Below are 20,274 nucleotides of genomic sequence, written 5' to 3' on the forward strand. Positions count from 1 at the left end.
GGTTCAGGTGTTGTTTCCACCATTTTATTTTACTGCCTATGCGATTTTGGCCATGTTACTTAAACTCTCAGAGCCTGTGATTCTTCAGCTTTAAAATGGGAATAATACATACCTGGTAGAGATGTGGAGAGAATTAGAAATCATACAGTAGGCATGTTTTCTCAGCATGTTGGGAGGCCGAGGCAAATGGATTACCTGAGGTCAGGAGTTTGAGACCAGCCTGAGCAATATGGTGAAACCCTATCTCTGCTAAAAATAGAAAAAAAATTAGCTGGTCATGGTGACATGCGCCTGTAGTCCCAGCAACTCAGGAGGCTGAGACAGGAGAATTGCTTGAACCCTGGGATGTGGAGGTTGCAGTGAGCCAAGATTGTGCCACTGCATTCCAGCCTGGGTGACAGAGTGGGACTCTGTCTCAAAAAAATTAAAAAAAAAAAAAAACACAGTAGAGCACTTAATAAGTGCTTAGGATATTGTAGATGCTTATTAACTGGCAGCTACTATCGTCACCATTGTAGGGACTCCTGACTTGTCTTGGGAGACTGAAGAAGCTGTCCAGAGCGGTGGTTAAGAATATGGGGTCTGGAGTGAACTGCTTGGGTTTAAATTCTTTTTCTACCACTTGTCAGCTGTGTGACTGTGCATAATGGAATTCCTTCCTGTACCTCAGTTTCTTCCATCTACAAGATGGGAATAAATAACAGTTTCTACCTTGTAGGGATAAATGATTTTAAAGAGATGAGAACTGTCAGGACATTGAGTTGAAATGAACTTACATTTATCATCTACTGCTATTGTTTCTTCCCATGACATATGAGTCTCTTTTAAATTTGTGATAACATTTCTGCTTTCCTTCCTACTCAAATTGAATTTCTCATTATTTGTATTTCATGCTGATAAAATCATTTGCTATCACAGTTTTCCTAGAAATGCAGATTAAATTGCAAAAATTACTATTTTCATCTAATAAATTGGATTAACTAAATCTGTAAAGGACAGCTTTTTGTGGAGAAAATAATTGAGAATTTTTTATAGAATTACTATAAATAAAATCAGGTGTAGCAAGTAACAATTTTATAGGTAAAAATATTTAAAAACATAACCAGCTGCCTGGTTAAAAAACTCACATACACACTTCATTATTTCACAGAAATTATTTGATTCTCCTGTTTTAATCTTGAATTTGGCTGGGTTGCATGTGAACTACTCTTTTTCCCCTTCAAGATGATAGCAGTCAGGTGGGCCCATAGTATGTGAATCTACCAGGAAGAAAACAGCCTTTGAATTTACTGTATGTCTAGAAATCAAATTTGACTTATACCCAAGGGCAGTGTGTGGTGTTGGCTGGGTTTGCATCATTATTCTAAAGTGTGTACTGATGTCCTGTGACTAATATGTTCCAGCTGTCTAGGTCACCGCTTTGGAGTACTATTTATTTGCAGTAGTGATGCTGCAAATAGGAAAAGCATTCCCTTTTGTTGGTTGAAAGCTTTCCTGGTAATTAGCAAAACAAGCATGCCTCTTATTTGGAGAAAGACTGGAAAGGCGGCTAAAGAGTCAATTGTACACAACCACTTTGGAAAACAATTTGGCATTACTTAGAGGAATTGAACATGTGCAATCCATAGCCCAGCTCTCCTCTCCTAGGTATATACCCTGGAGAAATTCTTGCCTGTGTGTACCAGGGAACAAGCAGTAGAATGTAAATGGCAGCATTATTCAAAGTAGCAGAAAACTGAAAAATCCCGAGTCCTCAACAGCAGAACAGAGCATTAAATTGTGGGCATGTTCACACAATGAGAGCTGTATCGTGGTGACAAAATGAATGAACTACAGCCACATGAGTCAACAGGGATGAATCCCAAAATCTTAAGAGGCAAGTTTTAGAAGAGCCCATACAGTATTGTTTCATTTATATTAGGTTTAGAATCAGCAAACCACAACAATGTATTGATAGCATGTATGTGGCAAAACCATAAAGAGGAGCCAAGGAATGATTGATTCAAAATTCAGGCTAGTGGTGAATCTTGGTCGTAGAAGTGGTGATGAAGGATGATTAGGAGACCTGCAATTAGGAGAGACACATACACACACGGCTTCCAAAAAAAGAAAAAAAAAATCCAAACAGCGACTGGTGTTAGGTACATGTGATTTATTTTCTTATTCTTTACGCCTATACATGTTGTTAGGTTAGTTATCACTGCAAAACAAACCTCAAGGCTTAGCACCTTAAAATAATAATACACATTTTTCATCTCACATAGTTTGCATGAGTAGGCCAGGAATTTGGGAGCAGCTAAGCTGGGTGGTTCTGACTTGCAGTCGCTCATGAGGTTGCAGTCAAGATGTCAACTGAAGCTGCCACCATCTATCTGAAGGCTTGACTGAGGCCAAAGGATCTGCTTCCAAGATGGCTCACTCACAGGGCTGCTGCCAGGAGGCCTCAGTTCCTTGCTAGTTGTTGGCAAGAGGCCTCAGTTCTTTCCCACAGTTACCTCTGCAGAGCTTCTTGAGCGTGTCCTCATAACAGGACTGCCATCTTCCCTCCCAAAACAGAGATGGAAGTTGCAGTCTTTGGACTTTTGCAGTCTCATACCAGCATTTCAGCAATATTGTAGTGGTTCCCACATGCAGCCCTGTTCAGTGTGGGAGGGGACTACATAAATGCATGAATACTTGGGAGGCAGGTATCACTACGGGCCATCTTGGAGGCTGGCTACCACAGTTATGCACTTTTGAATATAGTATATTTCACAGTAAACAGTTTTTAGAGACTAAATTGGTGAGCCTATTTTTCTTTAGTAATAGTGCAGACATCCACTTAAATGAAAAAATTTATAAATACTGAATGTGTTACTAATCAGTACGGGGGTTAAAGAAATGTTAGTGATGTAGCTGAGTATCTGAGCAGCCTGAACTTGCCTGACAGGAACATGCCTGAGGCAGGGGAATGGGTGGGAAGGGCCATGAGGAAAGGAACTTCAGTAATACTTGCTCCAGGATCTGTGGTATGGAGATGGGATTATATGTGCCTGGACTTCATTCTACCTGCACCTAGATCTGGCAACAGTCTGAGACTCTTGATTTTGAAGAGAAGTCTCCAGATCAAGGACCATTGTGATATTAAAATCTGTTCCAGCCCCACACTTTTCCCCAAGACCATCTTCAATGAGAAAGGAGAGAGGGTCCACCCCTTGCTCCTCACATCCATATCTAAGAGCATTGTGGGAAATGACCTGGGCAAGCAAGGGCAGGGTCCTTAGCTTAAAAATCCATGCAATAATGATATTTGAATCCATAATTTATACTTGTTTTTAATATTTACAGCTTTTAAATGATTGATTCATTTGCTTAACCTTCCCTCACCAAAATTTTTGAGTAACATTGATGTTTCTGGAAGCTATATCATGTTTATTTTTCTTTAGCTTTGTTTAGCTCTTAGTATAACCTCTTCATGAGTATATATGGGGGTCCAAGTGCTCTGGGTTGTGAGGCAGTGAGTCACAACATCTCCCCTTTGTGGATCCCAACGTCCTTGTGAACAGGTGTTGCAGCCCTCAGGTGAGGAAGCAGCCGGAAGAGGTTCCCTCCGTTTTTAATGAAGATAAAAGGTGGAGGAGACAAGCCTGAGAGCCAGGTGCACGGGGTTCCTGACTAGCTTTCTTCAGGCTTTTGTATACCAGTACTTTGCATGTTAGTCACTGACACTGCTAACCCTCTGTGTGTACAGAATTTAGGTGATTAGCAGATGAAGGGCCAAGTCGGGCCATCATGCGCAGACATCACATTCTCCCCAACTGTAGTTTTAATGCTGCTTCCATCTTTATTTGTGGAGCTGCGTCTGTGGCATTATATTCTAGTGTATTTTGCATTTTATAAAAATGAAAGGAAAATCCTCAACAGCAAATGATAACTGCCTTTCATTTTGGTGAGGATAAAAATCACCAGGGATGCAGTGTGATACTTGTTTTCCTCCCATTTGCCAACAGTGTGCTCTTTTGAGGAAGAAGAGGAAAAAAGTACATATACATATATAAATGACAAAAATTAATTATTGTGTCTACAAGTGAAATATAATTACTAAGAGTAATTGTAGTAATTGGTAATAATGATTATAGTATTAATGGTACTATTAAGAAAGATTGTGAATATATGCTTTCAGGGGGCACACTGCAGCACTCAGCTGCCTCCCTCATGTGATGTGTTGTTTGGCCATTTGGCTGTGGGGTTTTAAGGAAAGCATCATGTTCGGGGGCAGGAGGGTGGAGCAACCTGTATAGTGAGACAAGCCCAGAGTTTGGGGTCAGAAGACAAATGGGAGTTTCATCTCTGGTGCTTTCTAGTTGAATATCCTTGTCAGATATCATCTGTGAAACTTAGCTACCTTCTCTGGAAAATGGGATCTGTAACCCTGCTTACCTCACAGGGCTGTGGGGAGGATCCAATGTGATGGGTAATGCCAAAATGGATGGTATAGTGGTGGCAATAGGAATATGACTTTCAGGCCATGATATCATTTTGCTGTAAACTTGTGTGTATTGTAGCTGAGTGTATAGTAGAATGGATCTGAATACCTTTGCTGGAAAGGATTTGAGGAGGTTCAGCAATTCCTGTGTGCTTCTAGGCGGGTACATTGATATTTTCTAAGTGTGGTATTAGAAATACAAGGTCAGAGTAAAGCTAAAGTCATTGAAGCTCCAGATGTTTGGGCTACATCACTGCCCTGAAATTGCTGTGATTCAACAGAAACTGAGGCAAACCTTCAGCTATAATATGAAGATACAATGTATAGCATGGTGACTATAGGGAATAATAATGTATATCTGAATTTGTTAAGAAAGTAGACTTCATGCATTCTGACCACACACACAAAAATGGTAACTACACTGTACAGCTCTTTTAGAATTTGTCCAGCAAGTTTTCTGTTTTTTACCAGAAAACCCCTCAAAGAAAAGAGAATTGTGTGAGGTGATAGTTGTGTTCTTTAGTTTGTAGCAGTCTTTTCACAGTGTATACATATATAAAACCATCATATTGTACACTTTAAATATATGTAATTTTTATTTGTCAATCATACTTCAATAAAGTTGGAGAACAAAAAAACTTTCAGAGGAATTCCTTTATTCCCAAATTTTCTAGAGTGGATGCGGCTGATAGTTGTTTCTCACATTCAGTATGTGATGGGGTTTTTCTTTATTCACTTTTTAAAAATTGTAGCATTATTTTAATTTAGAGGGTTATCATATATTAAGAACATGTTCTCAACTGAAATAATATTAACAGTAAAAATCCTTGGTGATAACACGCATGTTGCTTTGCTTATTCTTGCAGCGTGAAGACAGCATGTATGATCCCTGAATGGGCCTGTGGGCATATTTAGTCATTCATTTTTGATCAGGAGAAAGAAGACGGCCATCACTTGAAAGGTTAGTAAATATTTCTATGCAGCTTTTTATTGTAAAACATTTTCAGCCATACTGAAGAGAGTTAAGAGAATGTACAATGAGTTCCTGCATATCTGCAACTTAGCTTTAACAGTTATAGCATTTTGCCACATTTTTTGGTGTATGTATAGGTTTGTACATTTTTTAGATGAAACGTGGCAGTAAGTTGCAGACGTGACATTTTTTTGTGAATTCTTGGGATGCAACTCTTAAAAATAAGGATATCCTCCCTAAAAGACATTTTAGAACTGTGTGACACAGAACCATTTAATTAAATTTATAGTTTTGTACTAAAGTGTAACAGATAACTAAAATTACCTGTACTAAAGTGTAACAGGTAACTAAAGTTATGCTCCCTTCATTGTTGATAGAAATATAGTCAGATTAAAAACACTTTTAGGTCAGTCATGGTGGATCACACCTATAATCCCAGCACTTTGGGAGGCTGAGGCGAGTGGATCTCTGGAGCCCAGGGGTTCAAAATCAGCCTAGGCACCAAGATGAGACCCATCTCTAGAAAAAATGCAAAAAGATTAGTTGGGCATGGTGTGCACCTGTGGTCCCAGCTATTTGGCAGGCTGAGGTAGGAGGATCGCTTAAGCCCAAGAAGTCGAGGCTGCAGTGAGCCGTGATGGAGCCACTGCACTCCAACCTAAGTGACAGACAAGACCCTGTCTCAAAAACAACCCCCCCTCCCAAAAAAAACCCAAAACTATTTTTAATAGCAAGACCCTGTCTCTACAAAAAATTAGTAAATTATCCAGTCATGGTGGCACATGCCTGTAGTCCTAGCTACTTGGGAGGTTGAAGTGGGAGGATCACTTGAGCCCGGGAGTTGGAGGCTGCAGTGAGCTATGATTATGCCACTATACGCCAGGCTGTGTGACAGAGTGAGTCCCAGTCTCTCTCTCTTTCTCTGTGTGAGTGTATGGGTGTGTATGTATATACACACATACACATACATATATATATATGCACATGTATACACACACACAGAGTGATTTATTTAATGAACAGATAAGTAATATGAATTTGATATGAGTAACATCTGGATATAAAGGCATGGAACTTGTACTATACATATGCCCCGAGAGAGAGAAATTACTGTGCTTTCTTCATTTCCTGTAATCTACCTGTCCCTTCCATGGCTGATGTTTCATGGTTAGGTCAGTGTATCTGATCACCAGCCTCACCTTCTCTCTGATTGGGATTCACAAGTAGACCAGGGCTGGGCATGGCGCTCATGCTTGTAAGCCCAGTACTTTGGGAGGCCGAGGTGGGTGGATCATTTGAGGTTCAGAATTCAACACCAGCCTGGCCAACATGGTGAAACCCCATCTCTACTAAAAATACAAAAATTAGCTGAGCAGTAGTGGCACGTGCCTGTAATCCCAGCTACTCAGGAGGCTGAGGCAGGAGAATTGCTTGAGCCTGGGAGGTGGAGGTTGCGGTGAGCTGAGAGCACACCTCTGTACTCCAGTCTGGGTGACAGAGTAAGACCCTGTCTCAAAAATAAATAAATAAATAAATAAATAAATAAAAGTAGACCAGTCTCTGTGCTGTAATGTAATTAAAGGTCCTAGTTGATTTTTTAAACCTAAACTTGTAGGAGAATGTGGGAAGAATATGTGGTACTGTGAAATAGAGGTTAATATATTAAAATCACATTAGAGAGATTAAAAATGATTCCCAGCCTCATCATTTGACCACCTGTATTGAAACTTTACTTAAAATCTCAGAGATATGTCAGCTATAATTACAGTTGTAGATCATTACACATTATAGCCAATTACAAAATCAGTTATCTATGGTTCTTGCAAGATGGCTGTCGACTGGTCTGCTTTCCATTCTCAGTTACTATTTATTGTATCTTCCTCAAGTGGTCCCTGTGTATCTAAGCATCGCTTTACAGACATTTGTGTCTATAAGGTTGCCCATTTAGAGCATATTTTAAGAGAAGTCTATTTAAGTGAGCCATTTAGGGCAGCAGTGGCTTCTTATACTCTCATTTCTGATTTAGAACAAAAGGTCAGTGATGGCAGTAAAGGTTCTTCAAAAGATACTGACATTCAGAAGGAGTTGGGTCTGGAATCATGGGTAGCTCAGAATAATTGAGTTTTCTTTTTTATTCTTTGACTTCTATATGGTTATGCTTTCAAAAGATGAGGAGCGAATGGGGCTCCACATGAGGTAAAGGGGGCTTTGAGGGATGAATGAGGGGAAGACATATGGAGCCCTTTCTGACCCTAGACCACTGAGATGGGGGGTAATTACTAAAAACTCTACTGAAGTAGAAGATACATGCAGAAAATAGATATATTATAAGTGTATAGCTTGATATAATTTCACAGATTGAACACATCCATGTAACCAGCACCCAGATTAAGAAACAGAACATGACTAACACAGTCTCCTGTTTCCTTTTAGATGCTACAGTTGACTCTTAAATAATTTGGGAGTTAGAGGTGCAGTTGAAAATCCAAGTATAATTTTGTTTCCCTCAAAATGTACCTACTAATAGCCTCCTGCTGACTGGAAGCCTTACTGACTTAGTGAATAATGACATATATTTTAAGCATTCACAACATACCTCACATTTCCTAATTTTTTTTTTTTTTTTTTTTTTTGCTATTTCTAGGCTATGTGGTTTATCTGTGAGTTTTTTCAAATTGTTGCAAATCTCCAAAAAATTTTCTAATGTGTTTATTGAAAAAAATCTGCCTTTAAGCGGCCCCTTACAGTTCAAACCAGTGTTGTTCATGGACCAACTGTACCCTGCTCTGTGGATGACATGAATGACTGCTCTCTTGACTTCTAGCAGCATAAATTAGTTTTGCATGTGTCTTTTCTTTGTGTGTGTGTGTGTTTGTATGTATGTGTGTGTGTGTGTAATATATAATGCAGATTGTACTGTGTCTAGCATCTCTCTTTCAACAATATAATAGATTCCTGCATATTTTTGCATATAGTTTAGTTATTGATTGCTCATTTTCATTGCTATAGAGCATTTCATTGTGGGAGAACATAACAGTTTATTTATTTTACTAGATGTGAGTAATTGTTTGGGGTTACCCATCTGAGGCACCCTCCAGAGGAAATGGGAATTAAATAGGGTTTTCTCCTCATAATGGTTATAGGGGAGGTAGTACCAGCTTGTGCCCAGCTTCTGCTGTGATATGAGGAAGGAATCCAGACAGCAGTGAGAAGATTGAGACACGCTTGGGAGAATTGGGTGTGGTTTCATCAGTCCTGTACTGATTCCTGCTGCTCTTCCTGTGACTTAACATGTCCTTTCACACATTGTTCCCTACTGGCACATGCTTTCTACGTCCTCTTCTTTATTATTATTACTCTCTCTACAGCTCCTCCAAGGAGACTGCAGAACATATCAAACGACAGGCAACTGATGAATATTTAAAGTTCATTAGATGTTGATATTAAGTGTTAGGTAAGGGGCAAAGAGTTGAACATTGTGGGCTTGCCCTTGAGGAGCCTGTAGTATAGTTATCAATTCACAAGTATGGCTATGGGCCACATCTCTGGAAGCCAGTTGTACTGTAGAGTTCAGAGGCTTACATGGGTGGGCCAGGATGGTACCATGACTCAAATGAATGGGGTTGCTCATAAGGAGTGATGGGCATGGTGGAGAACGAGTGTATATCCTCTGCCCAAATATCAACCCGACAAACCCTGTCCACCTCAATTTAGCAAGTCTACCACTTTCCAACCTTTAGGGAGTAGAGTCTTCATTATATAGTAAGAAAGTGCTCCTCAGGGGATTTCAGTGTTTTTGTGGGCAAATTCTGTTTTTGTAAATAAAGTTTTATTTGCAAATTATGCTCATTTGTTTACATATTTTGCTGTAACTGCAGAGTCGAATAGTTGCAAAAGAGATCAGGGTTGAGCAGTTGCAACAGTGACCATATGGCCTACAAAGCCTAAAATATTTACCATCTAGCCTTTACAAAAAAGTTTCCCAGCTCCTGCTTTATTTTATAAAAGCGAGGACATAGTAATCATAACCTAGTCATGTAATAACCTGAGCCCATTAAATTTCGTGTTAATGTTCTCATTCATGTATTCATCTAACATTTATTGACAGAGTGCCTATTGTATTTCAGGTATATAATGGTGATAATCAGATATGGTTCTTTGTCTTAAGGAGTTTAAAAGGCTCCTATATCACTTCTTGTCCTTTTGGCTAAGATCAAATATAGTAAAAGAGTCTCCTATGAATTTGAAATTCCATTCTATGATTGCGCTTTCTACAAATCAAAAATATGACATTGTGGTATAGGGGCATCCCCTGTCAGCTTTTCTATTTATGCAGGTAGCACATTTCTGTGTGCACCAACCACATGGGGCTTATTCTCAGCATGGCTGCTTTTAGAATATGGAATATGGAATATGGAAATAGAACTAAAAATCCTCAATTTAAAACTATTATGTCGGCTATCTTTATTAACTCTATAAATTTGATAAATACTCTACATAATTTGATTTTTGCTTCAGTAATGAGGAGTATGTAATGTGATTTTTGCACAATTACTGTAGTCTTAAAGGTCTTAATTGTTTACATCTGTTAATGCCAGATTGGTTGCAGGCAGCCATGTCTGGAGAAGGGCTGATGAGTTTTGAAGTGCTTACCAAAGCAAACCAAGCAGACCACTAGTCTTGCGCTACTTTAATAATAAACCTCAATAGAAACAATAACCAACCAAGATAATAAAGTTTGGAATGCAGCATAACAAATTAATGTATCTCTGTGGGCTTATCTGTTTGCTTATCAAAGTCATAAAAGTTTGTTTATTTCTTAATAGGAGGATATAGGGGCTATGTAATGAACACAGAAAATATAGAAGTATTTTTTTACATTAAGGAATTTGAAACTTGTTTTTAACATCTTTTAAACCTGTACAGCATTTTCACATGTCCTCGTATATATATTGTGGGTGGACACTGGGGCTGTGAGTGACTGCTCTTTCACCACCACTAGACTGTCCTCAGACCAATGTAAAGGAAGCAAATCAAACCATGTCAGTGAGCCATCTTAAACCACGATGCCTGCATCATTGCCTTCTTTCAGCCTGAGAGGTCTTTTAGGAAGTGGGTATTTGTTTGGGTGTTGTAGTTGCAGTTATTTAGCTACGTGCAGTAATTCAAAGATGTGAAATGCAGGAAGCCCTGATCATACTTACACATCGATTTGGGAGACATCAGACATCAAATGGGATGCTATTTGTCACCTTTTGAGGCAGTGACCTGGGTGACCCCCAGTGCTTTCCTCTGAAATCTTAGGCTCCTGAAGAAACCTCAGGGAAGGAATGTGAACTGATACAATGAATAGCTTAATGAATGTAATGAAAACTCCAAACTGGGTTGTTTTGTTGCCAGAATTAATAAAGTTAAGTGTAGTTGATCATTGATTTTTTTTTTTTTTTTGAGTTAGAGTCTCTCTTTTCACCCAGGCTAGAGTGCAGTGGCGTGATCTCTGCTCACTGCAAACCTCCATCTCCCAGGTTCAAGCAATTCTCCTGCCTCAGCCTCTGAGTAGCTGGGATTACAGGTACCTGCCACCACGCGTGGCTAATTTTTTGTATTTTTAGTAAAGATGGCTAACTTTTTGTATTTTTAGTGAAACTATGTTGGCCAGGCTGGTCTTGAACTCCTGAACTCGTGATCTGCCTACCTCGGCCTCCCAAAATGCTGGGATTACAGGTGTAAGTCACTGCGCCCAGCCGATCTTCTTTAGGAGGAAGAAATAATTTATATTCATTCATGTCTTCTACTTTTTGTGTTTAAAATGTTTTAAAAAATTCAATCCAGCTGATGCAGTGGCTCACGCCTGTAATCACAGCACTTTGGGAGGCTGAGGAGGGAGGATCACAAGGTCAGGAGTTCGAGATCAGCCTGGCCAAAATAGTGAAACCCCGTCTCTACTAAAAATACAAAAAATTAGCCAGGCGTGGTGGTGGGCACCTGTAATCCCAGCTATTTGGGAGGCTGAGGCGGGAGCATCACTTGAACCTGGGAGGCGGAGGTTGCAGTGAGCCAAGATCAGGCCATTGCACTCCAGCTCAGGCAACAGTGTGAGACTCTGTCTAAAAGAAAAAATTCAATCCTATTCTTTTTAGTAATGTATATGGATAGTTGTTTAGAGGAAAAATGAGAATTGAGAAAGCTGAGAAAATAAATATCACAGTTGTTTTCTTACAGAGCTGGAAACTGTAGGCTTAGTTCTTTTGATTAAAAATAAAATTTTCCTGAACAAATTTTATGATAGGCCAAATCCCTTGTTCTGTGGTATTGGAGAAAATGAAGTCTGTTCTACATAACGTGGAGTTATCTTGTCAGGAAGTCCAGCTTCAGAAGTGTTACTTTGTCAAGACTAACCAATTAAAATTTACCTTATTAGTCCTCAAGTTTTATTTTTAGAGAAGGGAAAGTACTGAAGTATAGGTAAATATACCTTGATAGACCAGAGTGCCTTGGTTGCAAGTGACAGAAAACCCAATTCTCAATCTATCTTGAGTGAAAAAATTTATGGGCTTAAGTAATTGCAAATCTAAGGACTGGATCTGCCTTCAGGAGGGGCTAGACTGAGGATCAAAATGATGTCATGAGGATTCATCTTGGCTACGTGTTTGTGGGCTCCGAATGGAGACTTCCAGCAGCTTCAGGTTTGCTTAATTACAAACAACCTTCCTGATCATGATGAGTCATGTGCCTCGTGCTGGACCAGTGGCTGTGGCCAGGGATATTGGCGTGTTCTGATTGGATAGCCAGATCATGTGTTTCACCCCAGGGCCTGAGGTCAGCACATCTTCTGCTGAAGATGAAACATAAATTGATGACAGCTGGGAATGGTTCTCTCCAGAGGTGAAGCAGGGCAGTTACCAAGTGAGTTGGGAGGTGCTGGGAGGTACACTATTATAATAGTAATTATTAATGTATCTTTTAATGGTTTGAAAAGCATTTTCAGGTATATTCTTGTTTCACCTTTAGGATGTATTGGGGAGACAGGATAAAGAAGTGATTAAGAACATGGATTCTAGGGCTAGACTAGGTTCAGTTATTAGCTTGCCTGAGCTTTTGACCAATCACCCTCTTGGTATCTCAGTTTTCTCAAATGTGCAATGGGGATAAAGGTATTTACCTAAAAGGGTTCTGAGAAGAACCAGATTAATGGACATTTGCAGGGCACTTAGAGCAGTGCCTCATGCATGCTGGCCTCTCTATCCCTAGTTATTATTGTTAACCTTTAAAACAGCCCTGATGGCAGAGGAGCGAGTGTCCTCTTCATTTTTCAGACAAGAAAGTTCAGACTCATATGACCTGTAAGGGTCAACACTGGTTAGGACCTGACTTCTTTCCTATCCCCACACTTGCCTCTGTGTTATGATTGTGGGACATTTGGGGTAGTAATAAATCAAGGAAGCAGAGAGGGGGGAAAAACACTAGAAAATAGGCCTGCATTATAGAAGTACCTGTGTGTACAGGAAAGGCAGTGTTTCTGTATATTCCACTTGAATGCTGGTCTTTAGCTTCCCACAGGAAGGGTGCCCCCAAAAACATTGAAGGGAATATTCCTAAGAGGAAATTTTTCCATTCTGCTGGGCACATGCTTGGGACAATCAGCCATATCCAGGGTGGGGACCCGTTTGGGAAATGTTTGCTGATGGTTTAATCCAATCCAATATTCTGAGCTTCAGAGGAAACAAAGATTTTTGTGGTCAGGAGGTGATTTGAACCTGCCAATGTAGTGTGAGGACAGAATTACTGACTCTGAGAGATTTGGACCACTGCAGAGTGCTGCTCTCATGACTGCTAGCCAGTTCTGTCTCCAAATAGATGCCATTTGCTTCATTACTAATATTTTCCCACAATTGTTGAGAATGTTTTGTGGGAAATTATTCAAATGACTTAATGAAGGAGACTTTTTCTCGAGACTCAGATGTTGTTATGGCCCAGACATCTAGGGAGGGTCTTGTTGGTCTCTGAGAACAACAGTGATTTCTTTGTATTACTTACTGTGGACTGGGGACATTGAAAGCTTAAAAGTATTTGTGGGTAATCTCTGATACACTCCCAAACTGTGCAGCTATGAAAGCAAGGAAAACCACAGCAGAAAACACAATTTTGGTGCTCTCTGCAGTGCTTTTGAGGAAAAATGGTGCTTGCCATTCAGCATTCACAAAGCTTGCTGGAGGGCCAGGGCTGCTGCTTCACTGCAGGACAGGTTCTGCCCTATAGTTGCTGTTTCCTCACTCATAGCCACTGTGCCTGGGATGTGGGAATCTCAAGATTTTCATAAATGGCTCATGGCTTTGTCTTTTTTTCAATTTCTTTTGACAAGAAATTGTTTACCATGTAGACATCTTCAAGAAGTTCACCTGTGAGTCCTACATAACCTTCTGCCTGGAGACATCTCATTGTTTTTGTTATTTCTTTAGATGGAGGATGTGGTGTCTGAGTATTGATTCCCACACCTGGCTTTACAATGACGTTTATATTCCAAACAACAATACCTATTCAGAGAGTAAAGGGATTAGCTACTAATTCTGTAGAAATGATCCTAAGTTTGCCAAATACTTGTGGAAATTATAATAGGTTCTTAGATGTAATCTCGCTTACTCTGTTCTTAGCTCCTTGGGAGTCTTTTGCCTTGCTGTGTAGTCAGGGATTGAATATTAATAGTTTCCTCATTGCTTTAACCTGACCCCATCTTACATCTGAGAAAACAAGGTCAACCTTATTTCCTGTAATGTCAGCAACAAAAGCAATGACATTATTATTCATTATGTGATAGGCACCACTCTGAGTTCTTTTGTTGATGATCCTATTGTATATTCTCCACATCTCTGTGATCATTATTTTATAGATGAGGAAATTAAGGTATAACCTGTGGCCTCAGGATATGGCTGAGTGGCACAGGTCTGCTCTTAGCATCACAGACACCATACTGCCGACTGGTGTGGCCAGTATCCAGGCCACGGTCTCTACCATTGGCTGCACATTAGAATCACCAAGAGGGATTTTAAAAGCACGGCATGAGCAGTTCCATAACTCTCCACCCCTTACATTCTTATTTACTTGGTTTGGGGTCTCAGGGGAAGTTGCTGTGCATTCAGGACTGAGAATGTTTTTGAATTAGAACAATAGCTCTTAAAATTTGGTCCCTGGTATGGCAGTATCAGGTAACTTATTAGAAGAGGAAATTCTCAGGCTGTGCCCACACCTGCTGAATTGAAACTCTAGGGGTGGGGTGCAGTGATCAGTGTATTTTAACAAGTCTTCAAGGTGATTCTTTAAAAAAAAAAAATTATAGTAAAAACACACAACATAGCATTAGCCTTCTTAACTCTTTTCAAGTGTACATTTCAGTGGTGTTAAGCATGTTCACACTGTTGTGCAGCAGATCTCCAGAACTTTTTCACCTTGCAAATCTGAAACGCCATACCCATTAAAACTCATTAAACAACTCTCCTTCATTCCCTTCCATAACCCCTGGTAGGAACCATTCTACTTTTGTTTTCATGAACTTGACTACTTCACATACTTTGTGTAGGTGGAACTCCAAGTGATTCTTAGCCATGCTGAAGTTTGAGAGCTACTGAACTCCAAAACTCGATTTGGCTCATCTCCCTATAGTCACCAACTCACATCATTAATATCAACCACGTTGTAAATCCCGCATACTTGTACGTGACCTGCTCTTTCTAGTCCTGCGTCTACCACCTTGTTGTTCTGTCACTTTGATCGAGTTACTTAATTTCCTTGAGGTGATTCCCTTGTCTTGATAAGTGGGGATTGGGAAGCTGGCGGGGACTTTAACTTGTAGAGCTGTGGTAAATGTGAAATCTTTAGACACTTGTAAAAGTAATTTATAAGTTGTCAGGTGGTAAAATAAAGAAATATTCTGTAATCCTAGCACTTTGGGAGGCCGAGGCGGGCGGATCGCAAGGTCAAGAGATCGAGACCATCCTGGCCAACATGGTGAAACCCCGTCTCTACTAAAAATACAAAAAAATTAGCTGGGCATGGTGGTGCACGCCTGTAGTCCCAGCTACTCGGGAGGCTGAGGCAGGATAATTGCTTGAACCTGTGAGGCGGAGGTTGCAGTGAGCCGAGGTCGTGCCACTGCACTCCAGCCTGGTGCCTGGTGACGGAGTGAGACTCTGTCTCAAAAAAAAAAAAAAAAAAAAAAAAAGAAAAGAAATATTAGATGTAGATTGTAATCGTTGTCTCTTTTTAAATTTCGGGTTTTGTTTTTGTTGCAGTCATACACCTTTGTTTTTTAAAGGATTCCGTAGTTCCACAAGGCCTCCTAGGAAAGACTTAAGTTCCTGTTATGCTTGTTTCTCTTCCTCCTTCCCCATTTCTTATCTGGTGTTTATAGTGTATAAACAGGATTCACAATGTGTTGTGTAATATAGTATAGTTCGGTTACTTTAAAATTTTTTCACACACACAAATTGTGTTTTCCTTGGATTTAGTAATTGTATTTTTAAAAGTTTTTCTAGTGGTTAAACCACTACTTTAAACACAAACTATCTTCCATGTGAATTTCTTCTTAATACTTTAAGCCATATCAGCCATCTTATCAATTACATCTTGGAGAAATATTACCTGGAGTCTTATACTTTGCTCCAGTCCAGACTACTCGCTTTCTAGGCCTGCTGTGCACCACATCTTGGGATCCTCTCCTCAATACCTTTCTGGGAATTTCTTGTATCTTGCTTATGTATTGGATTCCCAATTTCCCTCATCCCATTTTCCCGTCTTTCTTGGTTTTCTCCCTTATTTGAGTGGAACACATTTTCTGGAAGCATCCTAGCAAATTGCACATGGGAGGTAAGGCTTTTGCGTTGTTATATTTCTGAGAATGTCACATTCACGTTTAATTTATAGTGTGGATGGGGATAGAATTCTAGGTTGGAAATCACTGAGCTTCAGAACGGTAAAGGCATTGCTCATTGTCTTTTAGTATCTAGTGTTGATGGTGAGAAGGCTAAGACTGTCTGATTCCCAGTCCTTTGTAGGTGACTTCGTTTTTCTTCCTTTTTTCTCTTGGGTTTTTAGTTCTTCTCTTTATTTTCAGTGTTCCAAAATTTCATAATATTCCTTGGTGGGGTCTTTTTTCATTTCTTGGAAACTTGCATCCTTAATTTTTAGAAATTTTCTCTAAGTCTGTCATTATTGAATTTTCCCCTCTGTTTTCTCTGTTCTTTCTTCTGGAATTCTGTTAGATGTTGACTTACTGTTCTATGACTGCCTTACCTTTTCTTCTGCTTTCACACATCTGCTTTTCAGCTGTATTCTTAGGCTATTTCCTACGTTTACCTTATAACCCTTCTATTCAATTTTTCATGTTTGTTATCATGGTTTTTTAAATTTTTTTGACAGTTTTTAAAAATTCTCTGATTGCTTTTGTTGTATAGAATCCTGCTATTTCATGACAGTGTTTTCTCTCAGTTCTCTTAGAAGTTAATGATTATTTTTTAACCTTTTTTTGCATAATTTTTATTTCTTTCAAGTTGCTTTTTTCCTCTGTTTCTTTCATGTTAGATATTTTCTTTATGATCTTTGAATGTCCATTCATGATTAAGAATGGGGCTTCACAAATTGGAAGATTTGGCTTCTTTGGGCCTAATTTAGTTGCTATCATCTATCGGATTTCCAGCTTTAAAAAGCTTAATCTTTTAATCTTTGTTCCTATTATCTTTGTCCTTGTAGATTTAGGCATTTAAAAAGAAATAATCTTGTTGTATTGGGGTTTTAGGAGGGAGAGGAGCTGAATATGTGTGTTCATCCACTGTCTTTAACTGAAAGTCAATATAGAAGTCTTAAAAAAAAAAACCAGGTCAGAATTTGCAGCCTTGGCATTTGCTCAGGCACATACCTGTGGTGGTGAGCATTAGCTTGGTGTTCTTTTATTTTTTAAGGTATGGTATATATTTAGATGGTCTCAGCAGAGATCGTGGGTTTCTTGTTAACTCTGCAGCAGCTGCCTTTTTTTCTCACTAAGAGCTATTATTTCTGGTGCTAAAATACCAATAAATGTATAAATGATAATTGGGCCTTGTGATAAAAAATAAGAATTGTAGAAAAAAATCATTATTGATGTTTCTGAAAGGAATTTTCCAAGGGTAAGCATATAATCCTTAGATTAAAATGCAGCTGACATATTAAGTCTTCTTACATGAAAAACTGAATTAATAGGCTTTAATGCCATTTGTTCTTGACCACCCACAAAGGGCATTCCTGCAGGCTAAAGAGACTGGACATAAAAACAGCAAAGGGAGTGGGCAGTCTTTGTGATTTTGATCCCTCGTAAATACTTCAACAAAGCATTCAAGCTCAGACCATCAGAGAATAGGTAAAACGCTATTGTTAGCTTTTCTGATAGCAGGTCTCTGCAAAAATTAAGCAGTTTTAGGAAAGCAGAGTAGTTCTTTTACTGTAGGTCAGTTAGACCTTGGATTATTTCATGATCTGCTTTTTGTGGTGATAAGCTCAGTTGCTTCTTGTCTTTTCTGAACGTTGGAGGTATCTTTTGTCAAATATCCATTCTTCCTTCTAGCTCACTGAAGCACAGCCCCTCAGATGAATGCCTTAGTCATTGCATAGTAACCAAGATTGTCATTTCTGGCCCTGGCACTGATTAGATAACAGAAGTCCCCTTCACAAGCTTTGCAGCTCTGTGCAGTAGCAGCCCTTTAATAGCTGTAACTTCACCACTGGGAAAGGAAAGGAAAGCCTCTCTGCTTTCATGCTGATTGCTGTGGAAGCTTGCCCAAGATACTTCCTCTTGGATGTGCAGGGCTGTGTGCAAAACAGAGAAATTGCTTTCCACTTAAAAGCATTGGCCTGTTATTACTCTATGAACCTTTGAGGAAATCAGATTCAGAGGTTTCCTAAATATAGAAAGTTCCTTTCTCTTTTGTTATTAAAGCCACAAACAATCTAGGGGTAATTTTATGTATTATTTTGAGGTTGCATTAAAATTAAGAGGAAGGATGGCACCGCAGAGATGCCTGGTTGTTTGTTGGGTTTCTTAAAAAGACTAAATATAAATAAATTACGAATTCTTGCACGTTAGGAAAAGGACCTTTTTTTTTTTGTTTAATTAACTACTCCCCGCTTTCTCTATACATGCTCTGTGTCTTCTGAATGCTCTCCAAATCTGTCTTCTTGTTTCCTTGTGTATGTGGTAGTGTAATGAACCGTAGGATCTATGTCCATTACTTAGAAGACATACACCAGGGTTTTTTTTTTTTTGAGACAGTCTTGCACCGTCACCCAGATTGTAGTGCAGTGGCGCGATCTCGGCTCACTGCAATCTCCGCCTCCTGGGTTCAAGCAATTCTGCTTCAGCCTCCCAAGTAGCTGGGACTACAGGCGTACACCACCACGCCCAGCTAATTCTTTTGTATTTTCAGTAGAGACTGTTTTACCATGTTGGCCAGGATGGTCTCGATATCCTGACCTCGTGATCCACCCACCTCGACCTACCAAAGTGCTGGGATTACAGGCAGAGCCACCATCCCGGGCGTAGACCAAGGGATTTTATTGCTAAGAGGGAAATCTGCAGAAGACGACAAATTAACTGACCAACACCCAGCTTGGGTTTTCCTGAGCTATGTCATCCCTGTTGATCATCACAATTGCTGCCTCTGCCACAGTGCACTTTTAAAGCTCCAGCCCAAGCAAGTTACCCCTAGCTTAACGGAAGCAGCCTGAGTCTTCCGAAAGACATCTCTGCATTCTGAGGGCCAGCCAAAGAAAAGAAACCTTCTTTATAAAAGAGAGAACTATCACTGTTCTTTGCAGAAACTACCAGTTTCTGATCTTGCCTAGAAATATTTCACTCCCAGGGCTTAAAGTCCCAGCTCTATGCAGTATTTATAGATGACAGGATAAAAGAGTCAACAAGGAGCCAAATACATACAGTTTCCAAGTGGATTTAGATTATTTGCCCATAGGACAACCATTGTTTAACATTCTTTTCCTTTGTCACCATGGTGTTGGCACTTAGTATGTGGTAATTATAATTTGGGTTATTTAATACACTTCTATTGACAGAAGCTTATGTATATACATTGTGGTGCAATGGGTGACATCAAAAGTGCTCTCAGGAAATGAAGGGTTGCATTTATGACATAGATGATTATCTGATTCAAAAAATTTGTGAGCTATTATGAGACAGACAACAGCCTTGTCATTAGTCATTTGAGATTGTCATGAATAGGCCCCTCATCTGGTTGAGAATTCAAGTACCCAGATTTTCTATGGGAAAATTGTTCTTCAGACAGAGAGTGAATGAAATATTCTATCTATTATGGGACTGCCCCTGCTTTTGGAGGGGGATGAGAAGAAAGGGTGGCATTTATGGAATTTGACTATTCTGCCAAAAGGGGCGTGCTCCTCCGGTGGCAGCTGTGGTGGCTCCTGGGAGGAAAGTGAGGACAAGGGTGACTCTGAGACTAGTGTACTCGATGAGGGGCTTCAGAGGTTGCTGGCTTTTCACAAGAGACATCAGTATATGATGCCTTATGTGGAGGTTACAGTAATGACATTATTTGAGAGATTTCCTGTTAGGTCTATAATGAGGATGAACTGGCCATCGCATTTAAAGAAGTTGAGTCTCACTTGCAGGTTGAGCTGCCTCAGCACATCCATTACCTCCCTTCTCAGTGGGTACCTCATGGATCAGAAGTCGGGGCCAAGTGAGAGTGTCAGGTGGTTGATGTGGTTTCCATCTCCTGCTTGGCTCTTGCTGGGAAAGTGTCTGCAGATACCACTCCCTCTAACATGGGAAGTGATGCCA

At 39.8% G+C, this 20,274-nt stretch overlaps 1 protein-coding gene and 1 non-coding gene across 7 annotated transcripts in view; both read left to right on the forward strand.

Annotated features, from left to right (window-relative positions):
* SGMS1 (sphingomyelin synthase 1) overlaps positions 1-20,274 on the forward strand; it is a 324,408-nt gene that overhangs the window by 29,889 nt on the left and 274,245 nt on the right. For all 6 annotated transcript variants that reach the window (XM_012467580.2, XM_012467576.2, XM_012467581.2 and 3 more), the window contains exon 2: positions 5,332-5,426. The gene's annotated coding sequence lies outside the window, so the exon portion shown is untranslated. The remainder of the gene's footprint in view (positions 1-5,331; positions 5,427-20,274) is intronic.
* Positions 4,885-4,945, forward strand: LOC135274071 (U7 small nuclear RNA). Its single transcript, XR_010341883.1, has one exon. It is a non-coding gene; the product is annotated as a U7 small nuclear RNA (small nuclear RNA).

This window comes from Aotus nancymaae, unplaced genomic scaffold (genome assembly GCF_030222135.1).
Source record: "Aotus nancymaae isolate 86718 unplaced genomic scaffold, 86718_ANA_hifiasm-v0.15.2.pri h1tg000010l, whole genome shotgun sequence".
Classification (NCBI taxonomy): Eukaryota; Metazoa; Chordata; class Mammalia; order Primates; family Aotidae; genus Aotus; species Aotus nancymaae.